Source organism: Lytechinus pictus, chromosome 3 (assembly GCF_037042905.1).
Source record: "Lytechinus pictus isolate F3 Inbred chromosome 3, Lp3.0, whole genome shotgun sequence".
Classification (NCBI taxonomy): domain Eukaryota; kingdom Metazoa; phylum Echinodermata; class Echinoidea; order Temnopleuroida; family Toxopneustidae; genus Lytechinus; species Lytechinus pictus.
The window spans coordinates 18,895,734-18,909,941 of record NC_087247.1 but is presented as its reverse complement, the minus strand read 5'-3'; the positions used below and the strand labels follow the sequence as shown (position 1 = coordinate 18,909,941).

General features: G+C 37.2%; 1 long non-coding RNA gene across 1 annotated transcript; it reads right to left on the bottom strand.

Annotated features, from left to right (window-relative positions):
* Positions 1 to 959: 959 nt before the first annotated feature.
* Positions 960 to 13,800, bottom strand: LOC135153731 (uncharacterized). The gene is made up of 4 exons (XR_010293241.1): positions 13,751 to 13,800; positions 12,985 to 13,191; positions 9,326 to 9,430; positions 960 to 6,797 (listed from the first exon to the last, which is right to left on the bottom strand). It is a non-coding gene; the product is annotated as an uncharacterized LOC135153731 (long non-coding RNA).
* Between the last annotated feature and the right edge of the window lie 408 nt (positions 13,801 to 14,208).

Genomic DNA, 14,208 nt, shown 5'->3' with positions numbered 1-14,208 from the left:
GTAATCGTGTCCCCGGAGAACTCTAAAAAGATATATCAGGTATAGATCACGAGGCCAAATGTAAACGTTTGTCTACTAGTATTATGTAACCTCTACTGGAGGGGGGCACCTCCACCCCCCCCCCCTCTCTCACTCACTCTATCTATCTATCTATCTATCTATCTATCTATCTATCTATCTATCTATCTATCTATCTGTATATCTATCTATCTTCCTTTCTAGTAAATTCTGGATCCGTGGCTGTTTCTAACCTTCGTCACATTAACTGGATAATAAAATGCCAATACAGCGGGTTTCCCAATAAATATTCATTCTTACATGTGTCGTTTGAATTTTCTCACTTCATGTCACAGTCCCACCAACGAAACCGAATACAGACCGATCCAAACGATTACATTTATTTTCAATAACTTACCATCGGTCGGACTGGAGTTTACTTTTGTCAATATGACCGCGTCATTACCCTTACCTATTTACAGCATTAGTAAGTATGTGTTGTTACAGAACAAAATGAATCCGAGAAACATCAAATGGTCCTGATTACATATCGATAACTAAACGATACATTTCCAATTGCTTTATCACGAGTAACTGTATCAATAATATTCTATTGTACATGGGGCTGTAAATGTTATAGAGGACGAGGACCCCCACTTTGTGATTCAACTCACTAGAAGGCAGTGCCCCATTAAAGAAGTGTTGGTATTTTCATTTTGTTTTATCTTGTTTGTTCTGTTTTATAATATAATAATCACATCATATCCACTCGCCCATGACATGCCTATAAGCCATGCATAGAATTCACTCTTACCACGACACAACCTCAATGTGGCGATTATCTCGCTGCATGTTTAGCAAGCGGACATAATGCCCTTCAAACTATATATACAAGTTGAAGGTACTATTCGTCCTAAAAAAACAGAAGTAAGTAAAGGATTTTTTCCCTAAAGAATGTTAGAAATACCCAGCTGTAGGATAAAAAACTGTCTGAAAATTGAATGATCCACTTTATTTCATTTATACGATATACCTCATATTGTCTTAAACATATCAAACATGATTATTTTGGGACTAACATTATGTTTTAGAGGAAATAAAAATGATTTTGTAATGTTATACATTGCCTGTTATATTGATTGATTTTATTTGGCGCGTCACCAAAACAATATACTGTAGCATTTAAAAACAATAGGCTTGCACAGGATAGCCCACGACAGCTCGAAAGCCTTTTTCTAGTCGGGTCCTTGATCCGATTCCAGTAATATTGCAAAAAAATGCAGTGTAAGCTAAATAATGTTCGACACTCATATCCTTCCATGATTTAAGAAAATTAAAAAACAGTTTAAGTTTGACTGGAGTTCATAATACAGGCCACCATGTCATCCTTTTACACAAAAAGTGGAATACTAGAAGTACATCGCAATCAATGGCGGCTGTAATCAATGGCTGTGATGTTGTAAATAAGCTCATTAAAGTCGGAATGTTAATAATCGCACAGGGTATTCAAAGGAAGTAAAGTTCATACATGATATATCAACTCAACGGCCACTTTATTACCGACACTTAATTACGAACATGATTAAGATGTAAAAGAGGGCACGGTCTACTAATTGGTTTCCCCTTGGCCGACAGAGGTATTTTTTATAGTTCAGACCCTTAAGAACTTAGGGTAGATACGATGAGCTATTACAATACAATGCTCGTCGGTCATTGTTCATCTTTCGCACCAAAAGAGGGGTTGCAGACCAGCACTATCTTTTTTTGTAAGAGGACTCATTCTAATACTTCCTTTGCACTTCTACAAAATTATGAGATGTAAGCCAAAAGCAACTATTTTAATAGTTTTGCTAATGGCCGACTAATCGTCAAATATTCCCGTTGACTGCTCACTGAATGAAGTTCAAAAGTTCAATTGCACCCTCACAGAAATTAAATTGCGATTTTCCATCATGAAGCTATTTATAAGTGTGTAAACATCTATTAGTAATTATAGCATCTCACTCCACCTCTCTCTCTCTCTCTCTCCCTCGCTCTCTCTGTCTACGTCTCTTTATCGCCACCCATCTCTCTCCCCCTATAGCGTATAATCACAATGACTCCGATTTCGTCTCGTTTGAATCCTCATTCATGCATTATTTTAAAGTTGAGAGTATTGCACTTCCATGCTCCAGATAATAAAGCAGAGATCCCTAACGGCCAAAGTAAAATTACATAACTCAATAAGGATGTTTTGAAATGGGAATGTTCAGTCTCGTGCCCCTGATCGGCTTAAAAACCGAGAAGCGTATACATAGAAATACCTGTTCATCACGTCCGTCATAAAAGTAATCGAAAATTTAATTTACCTTTAATTAGTATTTGCGGAAGAGGGAGAACGGCTTGGTCGTTAGCGTTATTTGATATCCCAATAATTAACGTCCATGCCATTTAATTAGCTTCATGAGATAAACTATGGAGTTTATCATCAGTTGAAAGCTTGAGCCGAACAAGCAGTAATAGGTATAGGCAGGTATCTATCAAAACATATCACAATAAGTAGACTGTTATATTCCAACCCTTGACATTATACTGGTTTTGTAGATTCTGTGGTCCAGTTTCACAGATAGGCCTACATGTTTGGTTTGTATCATAAATTCGTTTTCGTTCACCTACCATTATGCCGAGATTGTTGTCAACACGTTCAGTTTTGGCCCTTGGACCACCTTGAAATCAGTTCCTTAAGCATTTTATTTAGCCGAATGAATGACTAAAAAATTATGATAAATAGATATTAAGCTATATAATGATGATATAAGCATGGTGACATCAGGGAACTTTTTAGATCAAGCAGTTTTACATCATATCACATAAAGCACCACAACGATGTTTGAAGGTTTGCATTGCGGTAATGATAATAACGGAACATGTTTATGGTACATTGCTGAGTTTTTGTCTTTTATAAAATGAGTATTGAAAGGAATGTTAACCAGAACATTTGAGAGGGCTGAGTGGTTGGGAAAATAAGAGAAAACTGACTCGAGTCGGCGAGTAGAGTTGTAAAGCAGGGAGAATGCTCTTTTAATGTAATTAGTGTAGCATCTTTTCAGCATCTCTCTTTGAGATCAGTTTGGTATTCATGCTGTAGACAGGGTAAAATCCAGTATCATTCTTTACTAGACATGTTGAATCTCACTATTAGATGATCTGTTCTTATAATGCTGTAGAAATAGTTATATTTTCAGCATCTCACTATGATCTCTTCTTAATGGTGTATACATAATCTCTTCTTAAGTGTGTATGTACGTGTCTATAGACATGGTGAGGTCCACCATGTAGCTACGAGACCGGGCTATGAGATCACTTTTACTTGATGGTGTAGACATGTTGAAATAATCCAGTATCTCGCTATGAGATGATCTCATCTTAGTAGTGTAGACATGGTGAGATCCAACATCTCGCTATGAAATGATCTCCTCTTAGTAGTGTAGACATGGTGATATCCAGTATCTCGATATGAGATGATCTCTTAGTTGTGTAGACATGGTAAGACCCAGTATCTCGCTATGAGATGATCTCCTCTTAGTAGCGTAGACATGGTGAGATCCAGTATCTCGCTATGAGATGATCTCCTCTTATATAGTAGTGTAGACATGTTGAGATCGAGTATCTCGCTATGAGATGATCTCTTCTTAGTAGTGTAGACATGGTGAGATCCAGTATCTCGCTATGAGATGATCTCTTCTTGATCAGGAGCGGATCCAGGAGGGGGCCGAGCCGCCCCCCCCCTATTTTTTGACAACTTGCAGAAAAAGTGTACTCTTTAACTTGATAGAAACTACAAAATCAGAAAGAAAAGTAGGAAAGAGGTATTATACCCATGATGTGTAATTTACAGCCTCGTAACGGCCGGCCCAACCCCGAAAGGAAACAAGAAAAAGGTGAGGGGAAGAATTGGAAAATAGACTTTATATACAAATTTTCGCTCGCGCTTCGCGTTCGCATTGCCTGTGTAATGAATCCCATTCAAGAGGATTAAATGACACTAAATATATCCAGTTCTGAAATCAATTTGCACACAATATTTTAGCTCGCACATCAAGCTTTCATTATTTTGTTTGATTTACACAAATTGTTATATCAAAATTTTCAGCTCGCGCTGCGCGTTCGCATTGTTTAATTTGTGAGATACCTATCCTCTTTGAAAATTCTTTCCAAAATTTGTCAAAATGCTCCTTTATCATGTGAGTATATCAAAAAATTAAGCTCGTGCTTCGCGCTCGCATTTAATTGTTGAGACACACAGCTTGTTCTTTATTTAAATAAAAACGCGCTTAGACTGTCCAGTTTTCAGGTCGGAATATCAAAAATTTTGAGCTCGCGCTTCGCACTCTCATTATTTAATTGGTGATACTTGTATCCTCTTCATTAATCGCTAAAAACAGTCCTAATTGAGTCCCTTTTCACGTTACTATAATACAATTTTCGGCTCGCGCTTCGCGCTCGCATTGTTTAGTTGGATACTTATCTTTGTTCATGATTATAAAAAAAAGCTCAGATTCTTCAGTTCTAAGGACATAAAATATCAAAGAATTTTAGCTCGCACATCGCGCTCGCATCATTTATTAAGACCACATGAGATACCTTATCTTGTTTATAACAATAAAAACTAACATATACTTAAAACTTCAGTCTATTGTTAGGACTACCCCCTGAAAAACCAACAAAAAAATCAGATTATAGTGGCCAATCGGGAAAAATGTTGATGAAAATATTTTTCGCCCCCCCCCCCTATTGGCGAAAGCTGGATCCGCCCCTGTTGATGGGTCAGACATGGGCGATCCAGATCCATTTCTCTACAAGATCAGCTCTTCGAAAGCTTGGGTGTAGAAATGGTGGCATCAGATACATGTACATTATGTCGCTATCATCATTCATTTTCTCACGGGTGTAAATAAATTATGTGGTACGGATCCAGAGGGCATGAGGTGCACGTTTCATTCACTTTTGTCCCAAATATGTACACAAAGAACATGAATATAACTGTGTGGTATTTTGTGACCTCTTTTTCATGCGTGACTCTTTTTAAAGTGTGAAAAATTCGATCACATTTTAAAGTAAAGACCTTTATTTTGACTACATTTTCTATTGCCAGTCGTATGTTTTAGGGGTTGGAGCAAAATGATCGAATTTTGATTGATGAACCTTACAATGACACCCTCTCTCGCATCATTCTAGACTGGAATTTCGACAAAGTGACATATGGTGACGTCTACCGTCTCGTTAACCCCTCGTGTTTTAATGCGAAAGTGAAACATCAAAGAAGCAAGTTTTGTTCATTGTTACATGTGATGATCATGGTGTGATTCACTCATTTTACAATTTATAAAGTTCCACAATAACATAGTGAGAGTCAAGTAGTCATTGTACAGATACTACCGAAGAGCAAAATAAACTAGTTCTTCGTGATGTTGCTTCTATAGATTTCCAATTAGCAGAAACGGAGGGTTTGTTTCTCCTGAGGACACGTTGTCAATCAATCTGCACGCGACCGTTGGCATGTTTTCTTTTGTAGGGAAACAGTATGACTGTAGGCTGGCTGGTAGTAATTGATTGCTAAACACCAGCAGATGATATTCTGTATGCTACCAAATAATTATGTACCTCTTTTCAGCCTGAAGTATGGATGAACTTGCAATGTTTCGTAGTGCGCAAATAGCATACCACATGGATGGTAACTGGGAAGTAATGTAGCTTATTTATTGTAAAATTGTAAAATGGAACACCATCTGCATCACAGCATACATTTTTATTTCTGAATTTTCCTTCTTAAACTTCTTTTTCATTTTCAAACTACAATTATCATAGATTAAGGGTATGTTAGCCACATATATAAGCCGGTTTTGGTTGATATATTTCTTTTTTAGAATATCTGATAAGAGTATTCATTATTTGGCCTTAAAAACATTCTGCTGCCACAGCCACCACTACCGGTTGATGTGGAGTACTTTACCCACCTCTACATGTACATTGCCAATTAATCTACCTCGATATTAGGTACCCCCATACGATGATGCTAGTTGACATGGTTGGCATGCCAGACACGGATGTCACTTAACACCATTTAACTCCTGATGAGTTATTTGACCCTTCTTTGGGGTCAAGTATGCGATCAATCTCGTCACTTCCGTTTACACGTGTCTTTCATTAAAGCTTCATTTATCAGTTCTCCTATGGCTGGGTTGTCCTAACCTAATACCTTGTTTAATGTACACAGCATCCTCTTCAATCATTCAGGCTGACATCGACGGGTAAGAACTCGACGATTAAACATGACGTTGTCCCAGTCATCCTGAGCCGTCGGACAATCGGTCCAACACATTCTGACTCTATTTACATTCAAATATTTCAGTGTCTCAACCCGGCCTTGCCGAGACTTGAGATGAAATCAAGTGATTACGTGTTAACTAGTCTGAACTAGAGCGGGTAATGGGTCTGTGGATTGATGTTATCTATCACGTGACGAATCATGGACAGCAGGCAAGACATTGTAGTAGACCTAGCTAGGACGAGATCATGTTTACGTGAATGAATTTCTCACAGCAATAAGAGTTCGAGCCTTTGATACAATTATTAATGATAATCATGGCTTCTGTGTCTGTTTATATCTATTCATACATCCAATATCCCTACCTCTCCTCGGCCCTCCTACTCTTCATAACATGATTATAACGTTGGGTCGATTCTCTCTGACAACTGCGATAACATATGTCCTCTATCTGCATTCCACACTGAAGAGAGTTGATAGAAAGAAGATATAACTAGGGAGAAAATTGCGAGAATACAGAAGTTGGAGACAAAGCGAAGACGACGAGTGCAAGGGAGAAGAAAGGAATAAATGATAAAATAATGTTATCCATCATACAAGACAAGCTATGCAAAATCAATATCACGATATCACAAAATAGAAAATAACCAGTTTCCTTTACTTCATCTATGATTACAATTATCCTAACTTACTTTACCATTATGATCAATGATCAAGACCTCTTGACTTTATGTCGAAGAATTAAGGGTCTTGCCATTAAACAGAGCTTAGCTTTATTTTCATTTGTAATTTGTACTTTATTTCATCTATATTGCACTTTCTAATGACATTTATTCTGTTTCTGTGCATTATATATCATGTATATGCGCAGTGTTTGTTGGTTATCCGAAAATAAAAATAAATAAACTGGGACTGAACTGCAAAATATAAGATGAAGAGGATGAAGAAGAGAAAAATAATGAGATAGCGAGTTTTATACGAGAGCATTAAAGAAAGTTTTATGGGGAGTGTGCGGATATGTGTGGATGAGCGAAAGGGTGTGTGCGTGGGTGTTTAAACAGTAATGGGCGCGTGTGTCTAAAAAGATATACATTTCTCTCTTTCCTTTTTGCCACACAGACATACACACCCTCACCACGTTAACACACGCGATAAAGAGAGATTGGAACAGCGGAAGGGAGGGAGAGAGAAAAAAATATAAGATCCCGTCAAAACATAAGCCCCTAGATTGTGCAAACTTGGCAGTGACACGGGCTTATCAGATAGTCTGACAGTATACTTAAATGAATCTACCAAGCCCACCAAACATTTCCACCTGACATGGATATATCATTGGATTGTTACATTTATGTATTTCGGTTCTTTGAAAACCTGTCAGCAGGGACTACATGTACATCAAAAGACTAGTAATTTGTATACATGATGTATAGTAAAAATATATCGATATGCAATTAAAACCAAAAACTCACACACAAATAAGACAAGTCTTTTTGTTGTAAATATAGCAACATGTTGAAAGGGATGTGTTATGGGGGTCGGTGAAGCAAGGCATCTCCAACTGCAGGGACAGATGAACTGCCGCTTAGATAAACTAATTTCCTTTGAATTTCCATTAGAGAGTTTCAGATGCTGCTCTAAAGCTAATCGTCTCGGAGTGAGTGCAAAACATCAGACATCATTTTGCATCCAGGCCTCATGACAAATTGGACAACACCCCCGCCACTTGGGTACGTCTCCGCCGAATATCATTACAATCTTGTACCATTTCTTGGTTATGTGCAGGGATATCGGTGCAAGCAGCGGGGTTAAGATTGTTAGGGCCAGGAGGGGGTATGGTGTTTGATACCTACGGGTTGTAGGATATGAAAATAGATAGAGTTACCGTCTCCTGATGACATGCCAGACACAAAAGGGTGCGGGGGTGCAGATACGCGAAATAAGTCCTAGATGTACCACAACGGCGTTACTGAAGTTAATATGTACAAATGCACATGGTATAACTATGGCGACACAATTAATTACAGTAAACCCTGATAAAGGACAAAATTATGTCTGGGATTTCCCCCTCCCATGTGAAGTCACTGTCTATCAAAGCTACTATCCTACACATTTATGTCAGCGTCGTAGCAGGAATAATTATAATTACCGTGATCTAAAGTATTTATGACCTTGCGAGGGGGCTTTGGAAAATATCTTGGAAAATCATTCGCCCAGCTTTAGCTTTGGCAAAGAAGCTTCCTTCGCCCTTGCTCCTTGATATACCTTCACCGTGTTCAGAATGATAATAGGGTGTACGACTTCTGATGAATGATATATATTGCTGCAGTATTAAGTGCATCACTTCCAGGCAGTGGATATATTCTGTTCCAAATCGCCATCCAGGTACAGTCATGATTTCATCTTCATTTGCATTAAACTTCTTTTAGCCATCCTGAATTGATCTTTGGGAATCGATCTCAGTGTCTTGCCTTTAATTTCAACCAACCGAATAGTTACACTGGCAATTGGAACGCAGGGGGTCTTGATTGCAATGACGGTGAAAGTTTGTTGAATCAGCAGGATGGTAGAATGTTATATTGGCATGTCAGACACGTGACAAATTAGGACTAGCACGGAATAGATAATGAAAGCTACTTGAACGACAAGACAAATATATACGGAGTTATTCTGGTTGGGTTTCGATCAGCAGGATCAATTCAGTACTGGGCATCGTTTCATCAACATTTTTTTCCTTGATTTTGATTGGCTGAGAGGCAATGTTACTATGGTAACTGTCGGATAAAACGTCCAAAAAGTATCCACAGGTTCATTGGAATGGAATAATTTTCATTCCAAAACAGATATCGAGAAAGAATAAAGAAATTTATTCCACAATGATGTACCACTGATAGCTTGCATAATCATATACTTAATAGGAAAAATGTTTACGGGGTTATTTATATTCATGATTTCCCATTGTCTTCAGTGCCAAACGTAAAAGAGATATTCAATCAAATATCATAACTATATTTTGATAATCACCTTTTAAGACAAGCACGCCCGTATCCAGGGATGTCGATGGGGGGTCGGAGTGCAAACGTGGCTTTAAAGAAGGTAAACGGTCAAAACTGTTGCGCCCTTTCGTCTCTGAAAAAAATGGACATGAAATATAAAAGGTAATCAGAAAAAAAAGGAATGGCCATTTCGCCCCATAAAAATTGTTTTCCTGCCCTATTTTTTCTTGATTTAGAAAATTAAGGGGGTCGTTCTAACACACGAACCCCCTATCCCCGGCTATGTTCTTAACAAGTGCAGTTTTAGGAGTCGGTTTGAAAGAAAACCATGCATGTCATTGTTATGAGCAATCTTGTGATTTTAAACTAAGACGAGGCAGTGGGATAACGTCTACATTCATTAGACTCTTCGGGAATTCTGCAGAACAAGACCAATAACTACATGTACATAACTTCGATCGCGACGGTTTGAAATTACATGGTAAACTGTTTCGTGTCTCTTTGTGGTAAATCGTGATACATATCCCTAGTGGATTTTGTGCTTTGATATGCTTAACTAATACAGATTGAAAAAGGTAGCAGTCATTTAGATTTGATGGAGTGGGGTAAAAATACAGAATTTATTGAAGAGTACAAAAAAAAGTATCGCCAAATCTTAGAATTGTCGAAATATGTATCTCAAAAAATAATTTATTTTTTTTCGCTTCATGGCATCACAATAACTGCATAGTCACTATTATAGTGAGCATAATGTATCAATTCAAATGTATAGGTGAATATAGATGTCCATTTATTCATATTCTATATTTATGACAATTATACAATATCATGCTACATGTAACACCAACGAAGCCCACCGATTGTAAATAACGTAAATATATTTTGTCGGTCTAGAGTTGGTTTGCCCTGTTTGACTATCATTAAGGATGAGTCAAACCATATTATGCATTATCGAAGCAGGTAGACAATCATGGTATATTCAATGTTAACAGTAGTAGTAGTAGTAGTAGTAATAGTAGTAGAAATAGTAGTAGACGCTAAAAGAGGAGCAGTACTATTTAATAAGCAGCGACAATAGGGTTATTTTGTGTATTTATAGATTGCTGTCATTGATATAATTTAAATCATTTTAAAGGTGAATCTATCCCAAGCTCTCCCCATCAATCAATAGTTATTATCGTCATCATTACCCTCGTCATTATAATCATGGTTATATAATTCTTAAAGTTGGTTGTTGTTGCTGTTTTTATTTTATTACAGTTAATGACGGTGGGAGAAGCATCCTGCGGTGGTATTGTCAAAGATATGAGTAAAAGATATGAAAAATTCGATTATGACACCGCATGCGATTACATTGATAGATTGTTACGGCGTTAAGGTTTCACTAAACTTATATTGTAACTTACTTCACATCTACCCCTGATGTCCATTGCTTCAATAATTGCAATTAGTCTCCATGGACATGCTCTACATTAATTTTAAAACAATTTTTTGTAATAAAATACCAGATGTATATGATTACACAAATCAACAAACTTTATTATTACCTAAAATCGATCTCGTTGTATATTGTTTTCATATCTACTTCTTTGTTTTTATTTCCTTGTAATTTTTATGTAACGTCGCGATCCCGTAAAGAGAGGGGCCCCGACTCTCATCATCTCCCTTAGCAACGTGTAATTCGGCCCATCATCTCTTCAAGTATTCACCCCATGCATATCCAGTTCTCCCCAAGCCTACCCTGGCCTCCTTGTTCACCCATTATCTATATGACTTACCCCCCGTAGGGAACCTTTCAAACCAAAATATTTATCACTCCACAACAAACCTCTAGATCAACACTCGACCACCAAAAATAAATCAACCTTACTCCAATGATGAGGCCATCTTACAACACACTGCCTGCTTTTACACCCTAATCAATTGGCGACCCGTCAACGTAGGATTTGGATTTATTTATTGCCCTTTGGACGTAAGCTCCGGCCAAGTTTAAGTTAATAGTTCCCAATCACGCGTATGGTAGAAAGGGTTGTTATTTCTAATAGCCTCGAGAGGACAATTCAACCGGAAAGGTGTTTCTTTGTAGTCATTACAAGGCACGGAAGGTATTAATTGATAATCGTTCGTTTTCTTACTGAAATAAATAGTCATAATCAATTTAATTCATATTTCGTATCTTTTTATAAATTGCATTTAGCTCGTCCATTATTTTGGTGCATAAAAACTAGCGACATTTTTCCATAGCAGAAGTTTCAGGACAGTTTTCCAAAATTGTTTAGATATTTATCTTAATTAACTGTTTGTATGATGATGAAGAACCTCCACACATTGTTGAAAATCACCTCCTATCGAAAATAAAACAATTTTCACACTTCACCCTTAATAATGTTTTGTTAGGTCCCCCGAACTTTCGTGTCTGTGAACATGATAAATCTATTACTCGAGTTATCTTATTCGACTTTTGTCATATGACCAAATTGATTGATTAGGAAGACCGCGCTGAAATCACGTAAATATGTTTGACAGCGAAATCGAATAGTTCAGGTTAAGAAACCCTATGTGGTGTGGAGCAGCTTCATTTCGCGAGGGGGGGGGTAAAAATATGTGAGATGCAGATATATAATCGTCTTCCTTTGAGAGTAGAAAGAACTGCTTTGCCATCTTGCCTATCCGTTCGTGTAGCCTAATTTCTTCATTTTTGATTCCCATTTCTGTTTCTATCTTTTCCCTAAGAAGAAGAGTTCCTGCAAATGTGATTACCATGCTCACTGCATATGGCTGATATTAGTTGATGGATAGAGAAATTGTTAAACCACAGAAATATGCGTTATTAGTATGTATCTCTATGGTTTAACTTATTAAATACTTCATCGTATTTTGGAGCTTGCGTGGTGCTCGAAAAAAATAGATGTAAAGGTACAGTATATTGGCTACTATGGCTCGAACTCCCATGTAATTTATGTGACTATTATAGTAACGTGACATTCGTAATCAATATATAATTTAGGAACTCATGGATAAGTATCTATTCCCTGTAGACAAAACTTTTGTATTTGTATTTTGGGTCATAATAATGCTGGTAGAGAAGATGGGCGTATGTTTACAAAATAACTTGTATTTTGCTTATTTATTATTACTACCATGGTTACTCAATGTCTAATTTCTAACTGTATAAAATAATACAGATTTCATTGTCATCTGCGTACGCAATTAGTCTGTTCCTACAGGAGTATATCAATTTCATTCTCAAAACTACTTAGTTTCAAAAATAATCATGGAATTATAAGGGGAAACTTGGGGTAACCATTACAGTATCGCATAAGAAATAGAGCTTGGTTAAATGTCAAAGGCAAAATCAAGAATGTGAAAGCTAAATATCAATATGCAGATCACAGGTGTTCGCGAAAAACGGTAAGATTGTTAATGGCGTGGGGACTTTCGCTGCTTTCGGACTGCTGTCGCTACGGATTCATCCCCAGGTTTTGTGACGCGCATGCCCAGCGAATGAATTGTACAATGAGTAAGGACACTGCACATGAGCAGTACGTCTACGTGCGGCCAACGTGCGATTACGTAGCAATCGCACTGAGAACATACGTTGTAGGCACGCAAAACACACTTACCGCGTGCGCAACGTAATGTAAAAGGGGCAGAATGGTAGCTTTTGAAGAAGAAAAAATCTTTTACCTTTTTTGAGTGTTACATTCAATCGGGTCGTTCATCAGATGAATCGCTGGAGCGAAGTCAACGTGATCCCATCCCCGTCGCTAGTTGGAACATGACCGTATGAGCGTCAGCAGGAAACGTCACACAACAGATACATGGTAGATTGGCATCAGTAGTCCAAGAGGTGGAATTTTGTGCTCTTTATTTATTTTTTTCATTTTCTATTCACTGCATAACGGGAAAAGTGGAGTCACAAAACAATTATAAGAAATTATAAATAAAGTATCAGTGAGGAATATATTTTATTTGATAAATAATCATGAAGCGTTCACAATATTCAAATAGATAAAAGAACTAGGGCCTACTATGAATGAATAAATAAAATGAGGGGGCCTCGTTAAAAGTGACCCATTATTATTACAAAAGAATTGAATTACAATTTACAACGATTGAAAACTGTTTGAATGCTTCACATTCTTATTTAAACCAATACAATAGGGCTATACGAGCATGATCACTGGAGTATGCACGTACAATGCATTCATCCAAGGCCTATACGCGCTCTAGGCAATTTAATGTGTAAGTGCTATGCGTAAAGTCGCACACTCTTTTTGTTACATTATATTACCAAATCTTTCTCACCTTAACCTGACACTTTCTCAAAACAAAATGTCAATTACATCAACATGTTCATATTGTGTATTATGATGAGATATCAATATAATCTACTTACGATTTTGATAATAAACCAAATTCAAATCAGATGTAAAAGAAGTTTCTTGCTTACCTTTGAAACGTGGAAAGCGAGGTGAAGATCACGGTTGCATGGTTCGTATGTTTAGGACTTAAATGTCACGTGACACAATCAGTGGCGTAACTACCCATCACCTGGCCAAAAAAATGGGGAAAAGGAGAAAAAGAGGGAGAAAGAAAAACGTAGTGGTAGAAGAACTTATTGTGTATTATATTATATTTTATATGAATTGTATTATATATGTATTTTTTGATAACTTCATGAAACACAATAAGTTTTGCCTATGCGTTCATCACTCCCGGTGCTCTCGTTGTCTGTTTAATAAAGTAAATAATCCTTTTCAAGGGGATTAAAAGGTACCAAAACACCCCGTTTTTAAGTCAATATAAACCAAATATATTTCCTTGCACTTCAAGTTTTTATTATTCTTTGTAGTGACATATGCTTCTTTTGAATATACAACATTTCAAGTCCGTGCTTACGTTTGCATT